Source organism: Halichoerus grypus, chromosome 2 (assembly GCF_964656455.1).
Source record: "Halichoerus grypus chromosome 2, mHalGry1.hap1.1, whole genome shotgun sequence".
NCBI classification, from domain to species: Eukaryota; Metazoa; Chordata; class Mammalia; order Carnivora; family Phocidae; genus Halichoerus; species Halichoerus grypus.
In genome coordinates this window covers 122,555,787-122,570,128 of record NC_135713.1, presented here as the reverse complement: position 1 = coordinate 122,570,128, position 14,342 = coordinate 122,555,787, and the positions used below count along the sequence as shown (strand labels likewise).

At 37.4% G+C, this 14,342-nt stretch overlaps 1 protein-coding gene across 1 annotated transcript in view; it reads right to left on the bottom strand.

The window, feature by feature from the left end:
• TRPC7 (transient receptor potential cation channel subfamily C member 7) overlaps positions 1-14,342 on the bottom strand; it is a 294,068-nt gene that overhangs the window by 276,434 nt on the left and 3,292 nt on the right. The gene's annotated exons all lie outside the window — the stretch shown is intronic.

Sequence of the window (14,342 nt, the reverse complement as noted above, 5' to 3'; positions counted from 1 at the left end):
TGTTCTTGTGTTTAGTGTCCATTTTCACTTTTTGTTTTGTAAATGCCTGTTCATGTTCTTTGTCTTTTATTCTATCAATGTGTATAACTTTCTCTTCTTAAAGTAGTCATCATTTTTTGGGATTTCCATAACAAGATGGTTTTCTATATAATATTTGTTAGTAGTTGAGGTAGAGTAAAGGAGCCAACCATCCCGGACTCATGGTTAATAGACACTGAAGATGTTTATACTAATAGTTGGATTGTAATACCTGTCATTTATTAAGCAAAGTTTGAAAATAATTCTCCACTGCTTACCATCTCAGAAAATACCATGCCTCTCTATCATTTTTTTAGTGGTGTGCCACAGTAAATGAATAAAAACTGTAGATCTTTCTTCTCTTACATAGGATTTTAGCTTCAAGCTGAATGGGGGGATGCTAGCCACACTTCCGCATCTCTTTTGATCCCCTTACCTTTTTTATGCTCACTAGTTCCTGGCGCATTTCACTCCAAACAGCCAGCACCTCCATTTCTTAGTGGAAGTGTTGCCTTCTTGCTGTCCTAACTCACTTTCCCTGCAGGGACCTATAGACACATTGCCTGGGGACATTCCATAACCAGTGGCTGTGGCCGTACAGCTCCCTTGTCCTCTGAGAGGACCAGGACTGAGGTGTGACTTATCCCGTCTTGGAGCTCCCCTATGGGACTGAGCCAAAGCCACCCTCCACGGGATTTTGCTTGCTCTCATACCCTAGCCTGAGCTCTTTCCTTCCTAGTTCCTACTTGCCCTCTCCTGCTTTCCTAAGAACATTTACTGCAAAATCACTTTCACACAAATGCTTGTTGTTGGGTCTGCTTCTGGGATACGCCCCCTAAGGCCCATATATCAACATTTAGAACTTCAAGGAATGTATCAGGGAAGGTCAGTTCATATTGTGAACTCTAATGGTGAAAAATAGCTATTAGCGTTTTTGAGATCTTACCATGAATCTAGCATTTGATAAATGCTTTGTCATGAAATATCTCATCTGTACTCCATATATGGTATCTCTGTTGTTTTTTTTTTTTTTTCTGGACAAGAAACTAAACTTAATTTGTGTTCACATAACTCTCAGTGGTCAAAATGGAATTCAAAGCCAAGTCTAGCAGACTCCAGAGCCCAAGGTCTGTAATTGTGCCTGAGAAGAGGCTTGGGTAGGCTGGGGGTAGGGTCAGAAATTGTTCTCAGGACCCCTGGGCGTTTGGGGCACAATCTAAAGTGCGTGCACACTGATGGCCCAGGCAGTGTGTGACTCAATTTTCTCCAGAATTATTCTCATATCTATGCAAGTTGCCTTTAAAGGACTACCCTTCTTTTTTTTCAGCTAAGTACAGCTTTGTAGGAGAAGGAAAACATGAAAAAACTCTGTTGGGCAGAAATTCAGGATACAGACATATTTGATAATACAGAATCTGGATCATCAGGGATTTTTTTTTTTTTTCATTTAGTGGCCTAGGTCTTCCTGTGAGTTTATTAGCACATGAGCACAGAATGTACATAATTGTAAATTCGTAGTGACAGGATGCTTTCATTTTGACTTTAGCCTATAGACCCAGACCAAAAGCAAAAACAAAACTCAGATTTAAGGGACTTGTGCACATTGCAACTCTTCTCCTGATGGCTAACTCAGCGTCTTCATTTAGAAGCCCTCAGTAGGGTGCCCAAAATGGGGAACAGCAACAACAACAGCAAGATGCCCATTGAAATTTGAATTTCAGATAAGCAGTGAATGATTTTTTGATACAAGAATGTTCCATACCATTTCCTTCCATGTAATATTTGGGACCTACTTAGACTGAAAGACTATTTGCTGTGCATCTGAAATTCAAATTTAACTGGGTGTCCTATATTTTCTCTGGCAACCTACCTTCCTTAGACCCACCTCCACCCCCATAGCAATGCTCCTTATGTTTCAGCCTGCTTGTGGGTTCTCACTGCTAGGCTCATGTATTCAAAAGCAACTGTCTGAAGACAGCTGACTTGGTCACCACAGACAACCTCTTAATGGGTTGCCTAGTCCCAAGTCACTGTCTACAAACCAGTTTCCACCCAGGTGTCTGAAAGAATGTTCCAAAACATAAATCATGCCACTCCCTTCCTTAAAACCTTTTAGTGGATTTCTGTCACATGTGGAATACAATCTAAGGCATTATCCCCGTGGCCTATGAATTTTTCTATGATCAGACCCTCCTTCCTTCACTGGCCTCTATCCTATCCCTCTTGCCAAGCAGGAGGGCAATTCCAGGTTAGTTCTCAACCTTGCCCAATCCCCCAAGGGGATCAAGAGGAGAGTCTTCCCCCTTCAAAGGACCTGGGCTTTTGTCCTCTTGCAACAACCAGTCACTGGCTAAGGTTTACTCCAGGAACATGTTAACTCCCTGGGTTTTAGGCTCTCAGTATCTGGGTGACACAGTGCCCGTAACCAAGAGGTAGTTCTCTGATGAAGGTTTCCAGGAACTCTGAACTACCAGGAGTCGACTGAACAGAAGCTTGAGAATGGGTCCACAGAACGAGCAAGGAATCTGAATGAAGAGATTTGGGTGGTTCCAACAGCATCCACTACAGCAAGACTAGGACAAGATTCCAGAGGCACATCTGCAGGAGAGTTTGGCTGCCTTCATTGCAAAAATGTCCCTGACTATTGTCAGCAGCCAGTGGGATAGGTAGGACTCTTGGGCAGGTCCAAGAGTAAGAAGTCAGAGCCCGGGTCAGGAGAAAACCAAGGAGCTGGTGTGGTTGTGGGACAGAATGTGCTGGTCTCTGGCTGGGCTTCTTTGGGAGAACAAAAGCAGAAGTGAGTTCTGTCCCCTTGGAGGTTAGCATTTTCAGACAGGGAGTTGGCAGTATGGGGTGAAGAGGGAGAGTATTAGCAGACCTTCTGGTGAACAAATATTTCAGCAAGAAGAAGTGGAAAGTGATGCCTTCAGAGGTCTGGAAGTGATCGCTGAGGAAGTTCAGATTATTTATTATTGTACAGTGGAATAGCCAAATGTAAAGAGTCCAAAAGAAATATCTATGTGTTCGAAGGCAATTGTACTACAGCCCTAATGTGACGATAATCTTAAAAATTGCAGGGGTGTATCTGTACCACCCATCAAAATGTAATAGATGGACAAGATGAAGCCACACTGAAGAATCCTTCAAATATTCTCTTAAAAGCACACACACTGTTATGTTTTGTGATCACTGCTTTATAATTGTTATAATCCATCAATTTAATATTGTTATGAAAAATTCTAATAAATCACGACTTAGTCAACAATTGATAAGACATGACTAGCATCCTGGGTATGTGCTGAGTCCCAGTAATTTATTAGCCCATTTATTTGAAATCGATTGAAATTAAAGATCTTCTCTGAATGCTAGGTAAGTGGCCTTGGGCAGAATTCTGTCCAGTGTTCAAATTAAGAAAATGCTTTCCAGGCTAACCTCAGGTCTGAGAGATTATATCTGAAAACTCTTTTCCTGTCCCTCCCCTTTCAGAGATGTGAGGGCCTGGGGCACCCCCAGTCCTGCTTCTGCCACCTGGACAGTGTACTCTGTGTCTCTGACTACACCCATGTCACTCTTACCCTTGCTACCCGATTCTGAATAATTCAAGCATTTTTCAAAGGAAAATGTACTGTTGAATGACCTCTTCAGAATTGAATAGACTGATTTCTTTGATTAAAAAATATTCTCTCAATCAAAAAGGAACCAAAAGTATTGGCCACTCTCTTTTAAAATCAATTTCCTAAGTTGTCTTTTTAATTAGAAATTTTGGTTCTTTATTTTTTATCAGTTATTACTATTTCAAAAGGCCAGATATCCAAAAAAAAGAAAAAAAAAAGCCCACTCTTGGTTTATGACAATCAGACTACTTCATATGCTTATTACAAAATGCTTTTTTTTAAATAGTTAGATCCATGCATCTGGCTCATTTCGAATGGTGCCAAATAATAAAGTATATGGTTAAAAATGGGAGTTATGTTTTAAAATTAATAAAATTCACTGGCAAACATGAAGAGACCCCCAGTCTTACTGGTAATCAGAAGAAAATGAACTAAAAGAATAATGAGATGCTTAAAAAGTCAGATATCTTGGCAAAGAGATAGGACTCCATAATCTCCCATCCTCCTCCAGACATACACCAGAACACAAAATTCCACGAGGTGAGGGGCCTTGCTTGTCCAAATGGGAGCGTGAATTTGTACAAGCAAATTGGCAACAGCCACTAAAATTAAAGACAAGTCTGTAAGCCAGCCATTTCATCCCTGAGAGTGTATCATAGAGAAATTTTTGCACATAAGTACCAGGAAACCTAAATGAAGATCTGTTCATTTCAGAGTTATTTGTTTCAGAAAAAAACCTGATAATAATCCAGATGTCCTTCAGTAAAGGAAAGGAGAAATTAACTGTTATCTATTCATAAAATAAGATACTATGATGCAGTAAAAAACATATATAGTATTAAGTATAATATAGTTTTAAAAAAGATCTATTTGACCAATATAGGTAGATCTCTTGAAAACAATATTGGGTTAAAATGAAGCAAATTGCCAAATGCTATGTATAATATAATATGTTTTATATAGAAATACTATATATTGTTAATTAAATCATGTATATAGTTTAAGTATGGAATGGCATGGATATATATATTAAATTTATGATAGGAGGGCTTACCTCCAGGGAGAGGGAATAAGAATGTAGTGTGGTGGAGAACAGAGGAGACATTGCCTTTATTTTTAGAGTTTTCTTTAAGATATGTAGAGCAAATATGATAAAAATGTTAGCATTTGTTTCTCTGAGTGGTGAGTACATGGATATTTATTATCCTTTGCATTCTGTATTTTAAAAATAATAATGGAATAATGGAATAGAACAATAAAATAATCAACATGAAAGCAACAATCACCCCAGAGGAAAAATGGGCAAAGAACGTGAGCAGAAAATTCCTAACATTGCACTCATATGGGGAATTTAAGAAATGAAACATGAACATAGGGGGGGAAAAAAGAGAGGCAAACCATAAAACAGATTTGTAACTGTAGAGAACAAAATGGGGGTTGCTGGAGGGGAGGTGGGTGGGGGATGGGCTAAATGGGTGATGGGTATTAAGGAGCCCACTTTTTATGATGAGCACTAGGTGTTATATATAAGTGTTGAATCACTAAAATCTAAGCCTGAAACTGATATTACACTATATGTTAACTAACTGGAATTTAAATAAAAACTTGAAACAGCAAAATAAATAAAACTACACTGTTTATGAAAAAAAGAGAAATTCCTAATGTTGTATAGAGCAACACAAATTAAAGGATAAAAGTTTTTCACATACGAGAATGCCATAGATTAAAATGAATGTTGATATTAAGAACTATAGGAGGTATAAGGAAGTGTCAACTCTGAACACAGCTAAAATTAAAGGAAGTTGATACAGTATTTCTGTAAGGTTATTTGGCTATATATTAATGATAAATAGGTATGTAGGTAATTTAACATGTGCAATTAGGCTGATCTAACAATTTGTCTTTTAGAAATTTATCTTCTAACAGGGATATATTCAGAAATGTATCCATGTCATTACTTACATTTGGTAATGCAGAGAATATGTGTTGAATGACACACAAAAAAGTGGTGAATGTCCCTTTGAGAAGGGGGATGGGCAATACAAGTTTGAAGTGATATTAAGGAACTTCCATCATATGTATTTTTTATGTAATCTGATTTAAAAAAATTTTTATTTTAATTCCAGTTAGTTAACATACAGTGTTATATTAGTTTTGTGTGTACAATATAGTGATTCAACAGTTCTTTACATCCCCTGGCGCTCATCATGACAAGTGTTCTCTTAATCCCCATCATCTAGTTCACCCATCCCCCACCCACTTCTCTGCTAACCATCAGTTTGTTCTCTATAATTAAGAGTCTGTATCTTGGTTTGTCTCTCTCGCTCTCTCTCTTTTTATCCCCTTTGTTCGTTTTCTTGTTTCTTAAATTCCACATATGAGTGAAATCATATGGTATTTGTCTTTCTCTGACTGACTTACTTTACTTAGCACTATACTCTCCAGCTCTGTCCATGTCTTTGCAAATGGCAAGATTTCATTATTTTCTATGGCTGAATAATATTCCATTATATATATATACATATATATATATATACACATATATATAATGGAATATTATATATGTATATATATATAATATTTCACATATATAATATTTCATTTATTGATATATATATCACATTATCTTTATCGCTGGGTGCTGGGTCTATTTCCATATCTTGGCTATTGTAAATAATGCTGCTATAAACACTGGGGTGCATATATCCCTTTGAATTAGTGTTTTTGTACTTTTTGGGTAAATACCCACTCGTGTGATTGCTGGATTGTAGGGTAGTTCTATTTTTAACATTTTGAGGAGCCTTCATACTGTATTCCAGAGTGGCTATACCAGTTGGCTTTCCCATCAACAGTGCAGGGAGTGTTCCTTTTTCTCCACATCCTTACCAACACCTGTTTCTTGTGTTTTTTATTTTAGTCATTCTGACAGGTGTGAGGTGATACATCATTGTGGTTTTGATTTGCATTTCCCTGATAGTGCGTGATGATGAGCATCTTTTCATGTGTCTGTTGGGTATCTGGATGTCTTCTTTGGAGACGTGTCTGCTGCCCATTTTTAAATTAGATTGTATGCTTTTTGTGTGTTGAGTTGTATAAGTTCTTTATGTATTTTGGATACTAACCCTTTATTGGATATGTCATTTGCAAATATCTCTTCCATTCCATAAGTTGTCTTTTAGTTTTGTTGATTGTTTCTATCACTGTGCAGAAGATTTTGTTTTGATGGTAGTCCCTTTAGTTTATTTTTGCTTTAGTTTCCCTTACCTCAGGAGCCACATTTAGAAAAAAGTTCCTTATAATCTGATTTTTTTAAAAAAGATTTTATTTATTTATTTGACAGAGAAAGACAGCGAGAGAGGGAACACAAGCAGGGGTAGAGGGAGAGGGAGAAGCAGGCTTCCAGCTGAGCAGGGAGCCCGATGCAGGGCTGGATCCCAGAGCCCTGGGATCATGACCTGAGCTGAAGGCAGACACTTAACGACTGAGCCACCCAAGCGCCCCCTTATAGTCTGATTTTTAAGGTCAAGTTCATGTGTTAATTTTCTTTATAACAGCTTTGTTGAAATCTAATGGACATACCATAAACTCATCCTTGTAAAGTCTGTAATTCATTGGGTTTTAGTATATTCAAAGGGACCATCACCATTATCTAAGTTTAGAATATTTGCATCATAGCAAAAAGAAACCTTAAATTCTGTATCTTACACTTCGTAAGTTTAGGTTTATAACTTTAAACCTTCCCCTGGCTGTCGGCAACATCTAATATATTTTCAATCTCTGGATTTGCCTTTTCTGGACATTTTATATAAATGTAATCATACAACAAGTGGTCTGGATTCTGTCACTTAGTATGTTTTCAAGGTTTATCCAAGTGTAGCATGTGTCAGTATTTCATTCCTTGTTGTGCCTGCATAATATTCCATTGCATGGATATGTCACATTTTATGTAACCATTCATCAGGATTATGGACATTTATTTGGGTTCTCACTTTTGGTTATACTGAGTAATGCTGCTATGAACATTTATGTATAGATTTTTGTGTGGACATACGTTTTTATTTATCTTGGATATGTAACTAAGGAGTGAAATTGCTAGGTGATAAGGTAACTGTATGTTTAATCTTTGAGGAACTTCCAGGCTATTTTCCAAAGTGGCTATACCATTTTACATTCCTATCAGAAGAGTATGATAATTCTAATTTCTCCAAATCCTTCCCAACATTTGGTATTATCTGGCTTTTTGATATAACCATATTAGTGGGTGTGAAGTGGTACCTCACTATGGTTTTGATTTGCATTTCCCTGGTGGCTAGTGATGTTGAGCATCTTTCATGTACTTATTGAGCATTTGCTTATCTTCTTTGGTAAAATGTTTGTTTAGATTCTTTGCCTATTTTTAAATTGTTGAACATAAGAGTTCTTTATATATCCTGAAAACAGGACAGGTCTCCTATCAGGTCTATGATTTGAAAATATTTTCTTCTATTCTGTGGGTTATATTTTCATTTTCTGATGGTGTCCTTTGAAGAATAAAAGTTTTTAATTTTGATGAAGTCCAGTTTATCTGTTTTTTCTTTTGTAGCTTGTGATTTTGATGTCCTATCTAAAAGACTGCCTAACCCAAGGTTACAAAGATTTGCTGATATATTTTTTCCTAAGATTTTAAGTTTTACATTTAGGTCTATCATCCTATTTTGAATTAATTTTTGTATGTAGTGTAAAAAAGTGGTCCATTGTTATATTTTTTTGCATATGTATATTCAGGTATTCTAGTAGCAGTTGTTGAAACACTGTTCTTTCCTCCATTCAGTTACCAGGGCAACCTTGTCAAAATCAATTAATCATAAATAACAATAAATTGTGAGCATTTATTTCTGGACTCTTAATTCTATTCCATTGATTTATATGTTTATCCTTATGACAGTATCACACTGTCTTGATTATTGTAAGATAGTTTTATTTTTTTTTAAAGATTTTATATATTTATCTGACAGAGAGAGAGAGCACAAGCAGGGGTGAGTCAGGCAGAGGGAGAGGGAGAAGCAGGCTCCCCACTGAGCAGGGATCCCAGTCCTTGATCCCAGGATTCTGGGACTATGACCTGAGCTGAAGGCAGTCGCTTAACTGACTGAGCCAACCAGGCACCCAACATAAGCTAGTTTTAAAATAGGAAAGTGTGAGTTCTCCAACTTCAGTTTTTAAAAACCTGTTAGCTATTTGGTGTCACTTGTGTTTCCCTGCGAATTTTAGGATAATGTTGTTAGTTTCAGCAAAGGTGCCAGCTGAGATTTTGATAGGTATTGCAATGGATCTGAAAATCATTTGGGGGAGTATTGCCATCTTAACAGTATTAAATTTTCTAGTCCATGATCATAGGATGTCTTTCCATTTATTTATATCTTCTTAATGTACTTTACCAATGTTTTATAGTTTTCAGGTTACACTTTTGCTAAATTTATTTCTAAAAATTTTCTTTTTTGAAGTTACTGTAAATGACATTATTTTCATAATTTCACTTTTGCAGTGTTCATTGCTTGTATAGGCAAAGACAGTTGATTTTTACATATTGGTCTTGTATCATGCAACTTTGCTGAACTTGTTTATTTGCTCTAAAAGATTTTTTTGGTATGGACTTACTAGAATTTTCTATCCACAAGATCATGTCTTCTTGAATAAAGATAGTTTTATGTCTTCCTTTCCAGCCTGGGGTCATTTTGTTTCCTTTTCTTGCCTAATTACCGTAGGTAGAACCTCTATTATAGTTGACCCTTGAACAACAAGGTTTGAACAGCATGGGTCCACTTATATGTGGAATTTTATTTTTTGTTAAATAGAGTACAGTACTGTAAATGTATTTTCTCTTCTTAAGGATTTTCTCAATAATGTTTTCTTTTCTCTAGCTTAATTGTAAGAATACAGTGTATAACAAATATGTTAATCAACTGTTTATGTTATTGTTAAGGCTTCCAGTCAACAGTAGACTATTAGTAATTGTTTTTAGAGAGTCAAAAGTTATACACAGATCTTTCAGCTGTGCAGGGGTCTATGCCCCTAACCCCTACGTTGTTCAAGGGTCATTATGTAATATTGAATAGAATTGGTGAGAGCAGACATAGACATTTTTGGCTTGTTTCTGATATTAGTAGAAAAGCTTTCCGTCTTTCATTATTGACAATGATGTTAGCTGTGGTTATTTGTAGATGTGCATTATCAGGTTGAGTAAGTTCTCTTAAATTCTTAGTTTTCTGAGGGTTTTTATCATAAAAGGGTGTGGGATTTTGTCAAATGTGTTTTCTGCCTCTATTGATCTGACCATGTGGTTTTTGTCCTTCATTCTGTTAATATGATTTTTTAAAGATTTTATTTATTTATTTGACAGAGAGAGAGAGAGATCACAAGTAGATAGACAGGCAGGCAGAGGGAGAGGGAGAAGCAGGCTCCCCACCAAGCAGGGAGCCCGACGCAGGGCCCCATCCCAGGACTCTGGGATCATGACCCCAGCCAAAGGCAGACGCTTAACCAACTGAGCCACCCAAGTGCCCCTATTCTGTTAATATGATTTTTGGATGTTAAGTTGTGATTGCTAATTTTATGTGTCAACTTGACAGGACTAAGGGATGTGCAGACAGGTGGTAAAACATTATTTCTGAGTGTGTCTGTGATGGTGTTTCTGGAAGAGATTGGGATTTGAATAGGTAGACTGAGTAAAGAAGATCACTCTCATTTTTTAAAAAAAGATTTTATTTATTTATCCGAGAGACAGACAGAGAGAGAGAGAGAGAGAGAGAGAGAGAGAGATCATGAGCAGGGGGGAGGGGTAGAGGGAGAAGCAGTCTCCCTGCTGAGCAAGAAGCCTGAAGCAGGACTCGATCCCAGGACCCTGGGATCATGACCTAAGCCGAAGGCAGACACTTAACTGACTGAGCCACCCAGGCGCCCAAGAAGATCACTTTCATTAATGAAGGTGTGCATCATCCAATCTGTTGAGGGACTGAATAGAACAAAAAGGTGTAGGTGGGGTGAATTTGCTTTCTTTGCTTAAGCTAGGACATCCGTCTTCTCCTGCCTTTGTACAAGGGTGCTGCTGGTTCTTTGGCCCTTGGACTCAACTGGGATTTACATCATTGGCCCCCTCAACTCTTGGGCCTTTGGACTCATACTAAAACTGTTAGCTCCCCTGGTTCTTGGGCCTTCATACTCAGACAATTACATCACCGTCTTTCCTGGTTCTCCATTGTAGGAATTCTGGGCCTCCATAATCATGTGAATCAGTTCCTATAATAAATCTCTTCACGTATGTCTATATATCTTCAATTGCTCTGTTTCTCTGGAGAATTCTGGAAATTAACCAAAGACTTGGAACAGTACAACAAGGGCCTATTTAAGCAAAATGTCTGAATCTTGGTAAGAACTGCCAGTTTTGGGGAGTTTTACCTAGCACTATTTCCATCCCTCTCTCCTGATATCTGCAGCAACCTTGAGGGCCAGCAGCCTCACAATTAGTAATGCTGGAAAAGCCAGCAGCCTAGCAGCCACTGGAGGGGACAAAATGATTTGGAGCTCTCCCAAAAGCCCAATCTCCTGAGATTGTCATTATTTGACCCATGTGGCAGCTTCTTGGTCAATCTCCTGTCACAGCCTTAGTCTTTATTTGACTTGACTCAGAGTTTGCTCAATAGGAGTCCTATCCCCGAGGTATTAATTGCCAGAGGTGCTTCTTTCCATGTATTACTTTTGCAGTGGAAAAAGTACTTTTGAAAATGTTTGTACAGCATAATTAAGAGTTATTTATAACAGTGATTAATTGGGAACAATTAAATGTTTAAAAATTGTTTTGAAAAGAATGATATATCCATAGCATTTAGAACAAGCACTTGTGTGTGTGGATAGTGTGTGTGTGTGTGTGGGGGGGGTAATGTTAAATAACAGGTAATAACTTTACATGTCTGTAAAAGTGACAGATAAACATATCCCAAACTATTAATAATGGCTATTTAGGGGAGGGGTTGGATTATGGATATAATCCATATATAAATGTGATATAAACGTTAATATTCAACCAATAGAACAGAATAGAGAGCCCAGATATGGACCCTCAACTCTATGGTCAAATAATCTTCAACAAAGCAGGAAGAAATATGCAATGGAAAAAAGACATTCTCTTCAATAAATGGTGCTGGGAAAATTGGACAGCTATATACAGAAGAATGAAACTCAACCATTCTCTAACAATATACACAAAGATAAACTCAAAATGGATGAAAGACCTCAATGTGAGACAGGAATCCATCAAAATCCTGGAGGAGAACATAGGCAGTAACCTCTTTGACATTGGCCACAGCAACTTCTTTCAAGATACATCTCCAAAGACTAGTGAAACAAAAGCAAAAATGAACTTTTGGGAGTTCATCAAGATAAAAAGCTTCTGCACAGCAAAGGAAACAGTCAACAAAACAAAGAGGCAACCCATAGAATTGGAGAAGGTATTTGCAAATGACACTACAGATAAAGGGCTGGTATCCAAGATCTATAAAGAACTTCTCAAACTCAACACCCAAAAAACAAATCATCAAGTCAAAAAGTGGGCAGAAGACATGAACAGACACTTCTCCAAAGAAGACATACAAATGGCTAACAGACACACGAAAAAATGTTCGTCCTCATTAGCCATCAGGGAAATTCAAATCAAAACCACATTGAGATACCACCTTACACCAGTTAGAATGGCAAAAATTGACAAGGCAAGAAACAACAAATGTTGGAGATGCTGTGGAGAAAGAGGAACCCTCTTACACTGTTGGTGGGAATGCAAGTTGGTACAGCCACTTTGGAAAACAGTGTGGAGGTGCCTCAAAAAATTAAAAATAGAGCTACCCTATGACCCAGCAATTGCACTCCTGGGTATTTACCCCAAAGACACAGATGTAGTGAAAAGAAGGGCCATATGCACCCCAATGTTCATAGCAGCAATGTCCGCAATAGCCAACCTGTGGAAAGAGCCGAGATGCCCTTCAACAGATGAATGGATAAAGAAGATGTGGTCCATATATACAATGGAATATTACTCAGCCATCAGAAAGGATGAATACCCAACTTTTACATCAACATGGATGGGACTGGAGGGGGTTATGCTAAGTGAAATAAGTCAAGCAGAGAAAGTCAATTATCATATGGTTTCACTTATTTGTGGAACATAAGGAATAGCATGGAGGACATTAGGAGAAGGAAGGGAAAAACGAAGGGGGGTAGGAAATCAGAGGGGGAGACGAACCATGAGAGACTAGGGACTCTGAGAAACAAACTGAGGGTTTTAGAGGGGAGGGGGGTGGGGGGATGGGTTAGCCCGGTGATGGGTGTTAAGGAGGACACTTACTGCATGGAGCACTGGGTGTTATACGAAAACAATGGATCGTGGATCACCACATCAAAAACTAATGATTATTGTATGGTGATTAACATAACATAATCAAATCAAATCAAATTAAAAAAATAAAATATGATTAATATATCTAAGATAAATTTACTTCCTAATTCAAAGAATACGTTCTCTTTTACCATAGTTTTTAAAAATTAATGTGTTATAAACTTGCCAGCTATCTATAATCCATAAATGGGCACAAGTCACTGTTTGATAGGAAATTTGCTACCTATATTATTACTTTGGAATCCTGGGTCAGAGGGAAGAAAAAAATAAAGCTACTGCCTCTCGACTGTTAGGTAAACATGCCACTTTCTTAGTTTTATTTAGTTGGGTTCAAGACACACTAATACCAATTCCCAGAACTACTTTTGCTTTTAGAATCTGCACAGATCCCTGAGAATGTATAATTTCTCCATTGCTTAGCAACTGTTCCATTATTTTCAGGAACTTGTTAAATGAATGAATGCATTTTGATGACAAGACAGCTTTATTCATGCCATGCTCTGGGCCACCATTTAATAATAAGAGATAACGAAATATTGCAAAGATCATGTCCCTAGTCACTTCTGCCCACAGAAACCCTCAGAAGAGCTAGGTTGAAAAGAAACTTTTTATGCAAACAGATTTTAAAAGCTAATAGAAAAAGCATATTGATTCTGAAATAATTGTCCACACATTCACATTTTCTCTTTATCAGTTGTTGAAGGACCTTCCATGAAAAAAATACAAACAGAAGTTCCATGTGGACATCAGTCGTGAACAGTTTAAAAATCCCTGAATTGGCTCTGGTTTCCCTTACACTAATGCATATTATAAACTCAGACCTGAGTTGGAAGGTAACTGATAATCAAAGCTCCCAATTTAAACAGCTCAAAGATTCGTTCTGGAAAGATTGCGTGCTGGAACAACACATCCCCACAGAACCCAGTTCCTTGGTAAGAAGCAAATGCTGTATGTTAATACCCTTTAAATGGAAATAACAATTCTAAACAATGATGGCTTAATATACTTATATTTTGGGTTTAACTCTGAGAAAGCTCAGAGTGAAATTTTGGCGCCTAAATTTTAGTAACACGTTTACTATCAGGTCCTGACAAATTTCATTTTTTCCTAAGCATGTTTAAAGGAACATGTACACACAAACACACACATGCACATAGCAAATGACATTGACAGTAAATATGAAAAGTTGAAAATATACTATGTTATAGGATTATGTCACCTAAAACATGTTATGATTGAATAATGAAATTTTGAGAACTGCATATGTTCTTAGGCTTAAAGTCAAG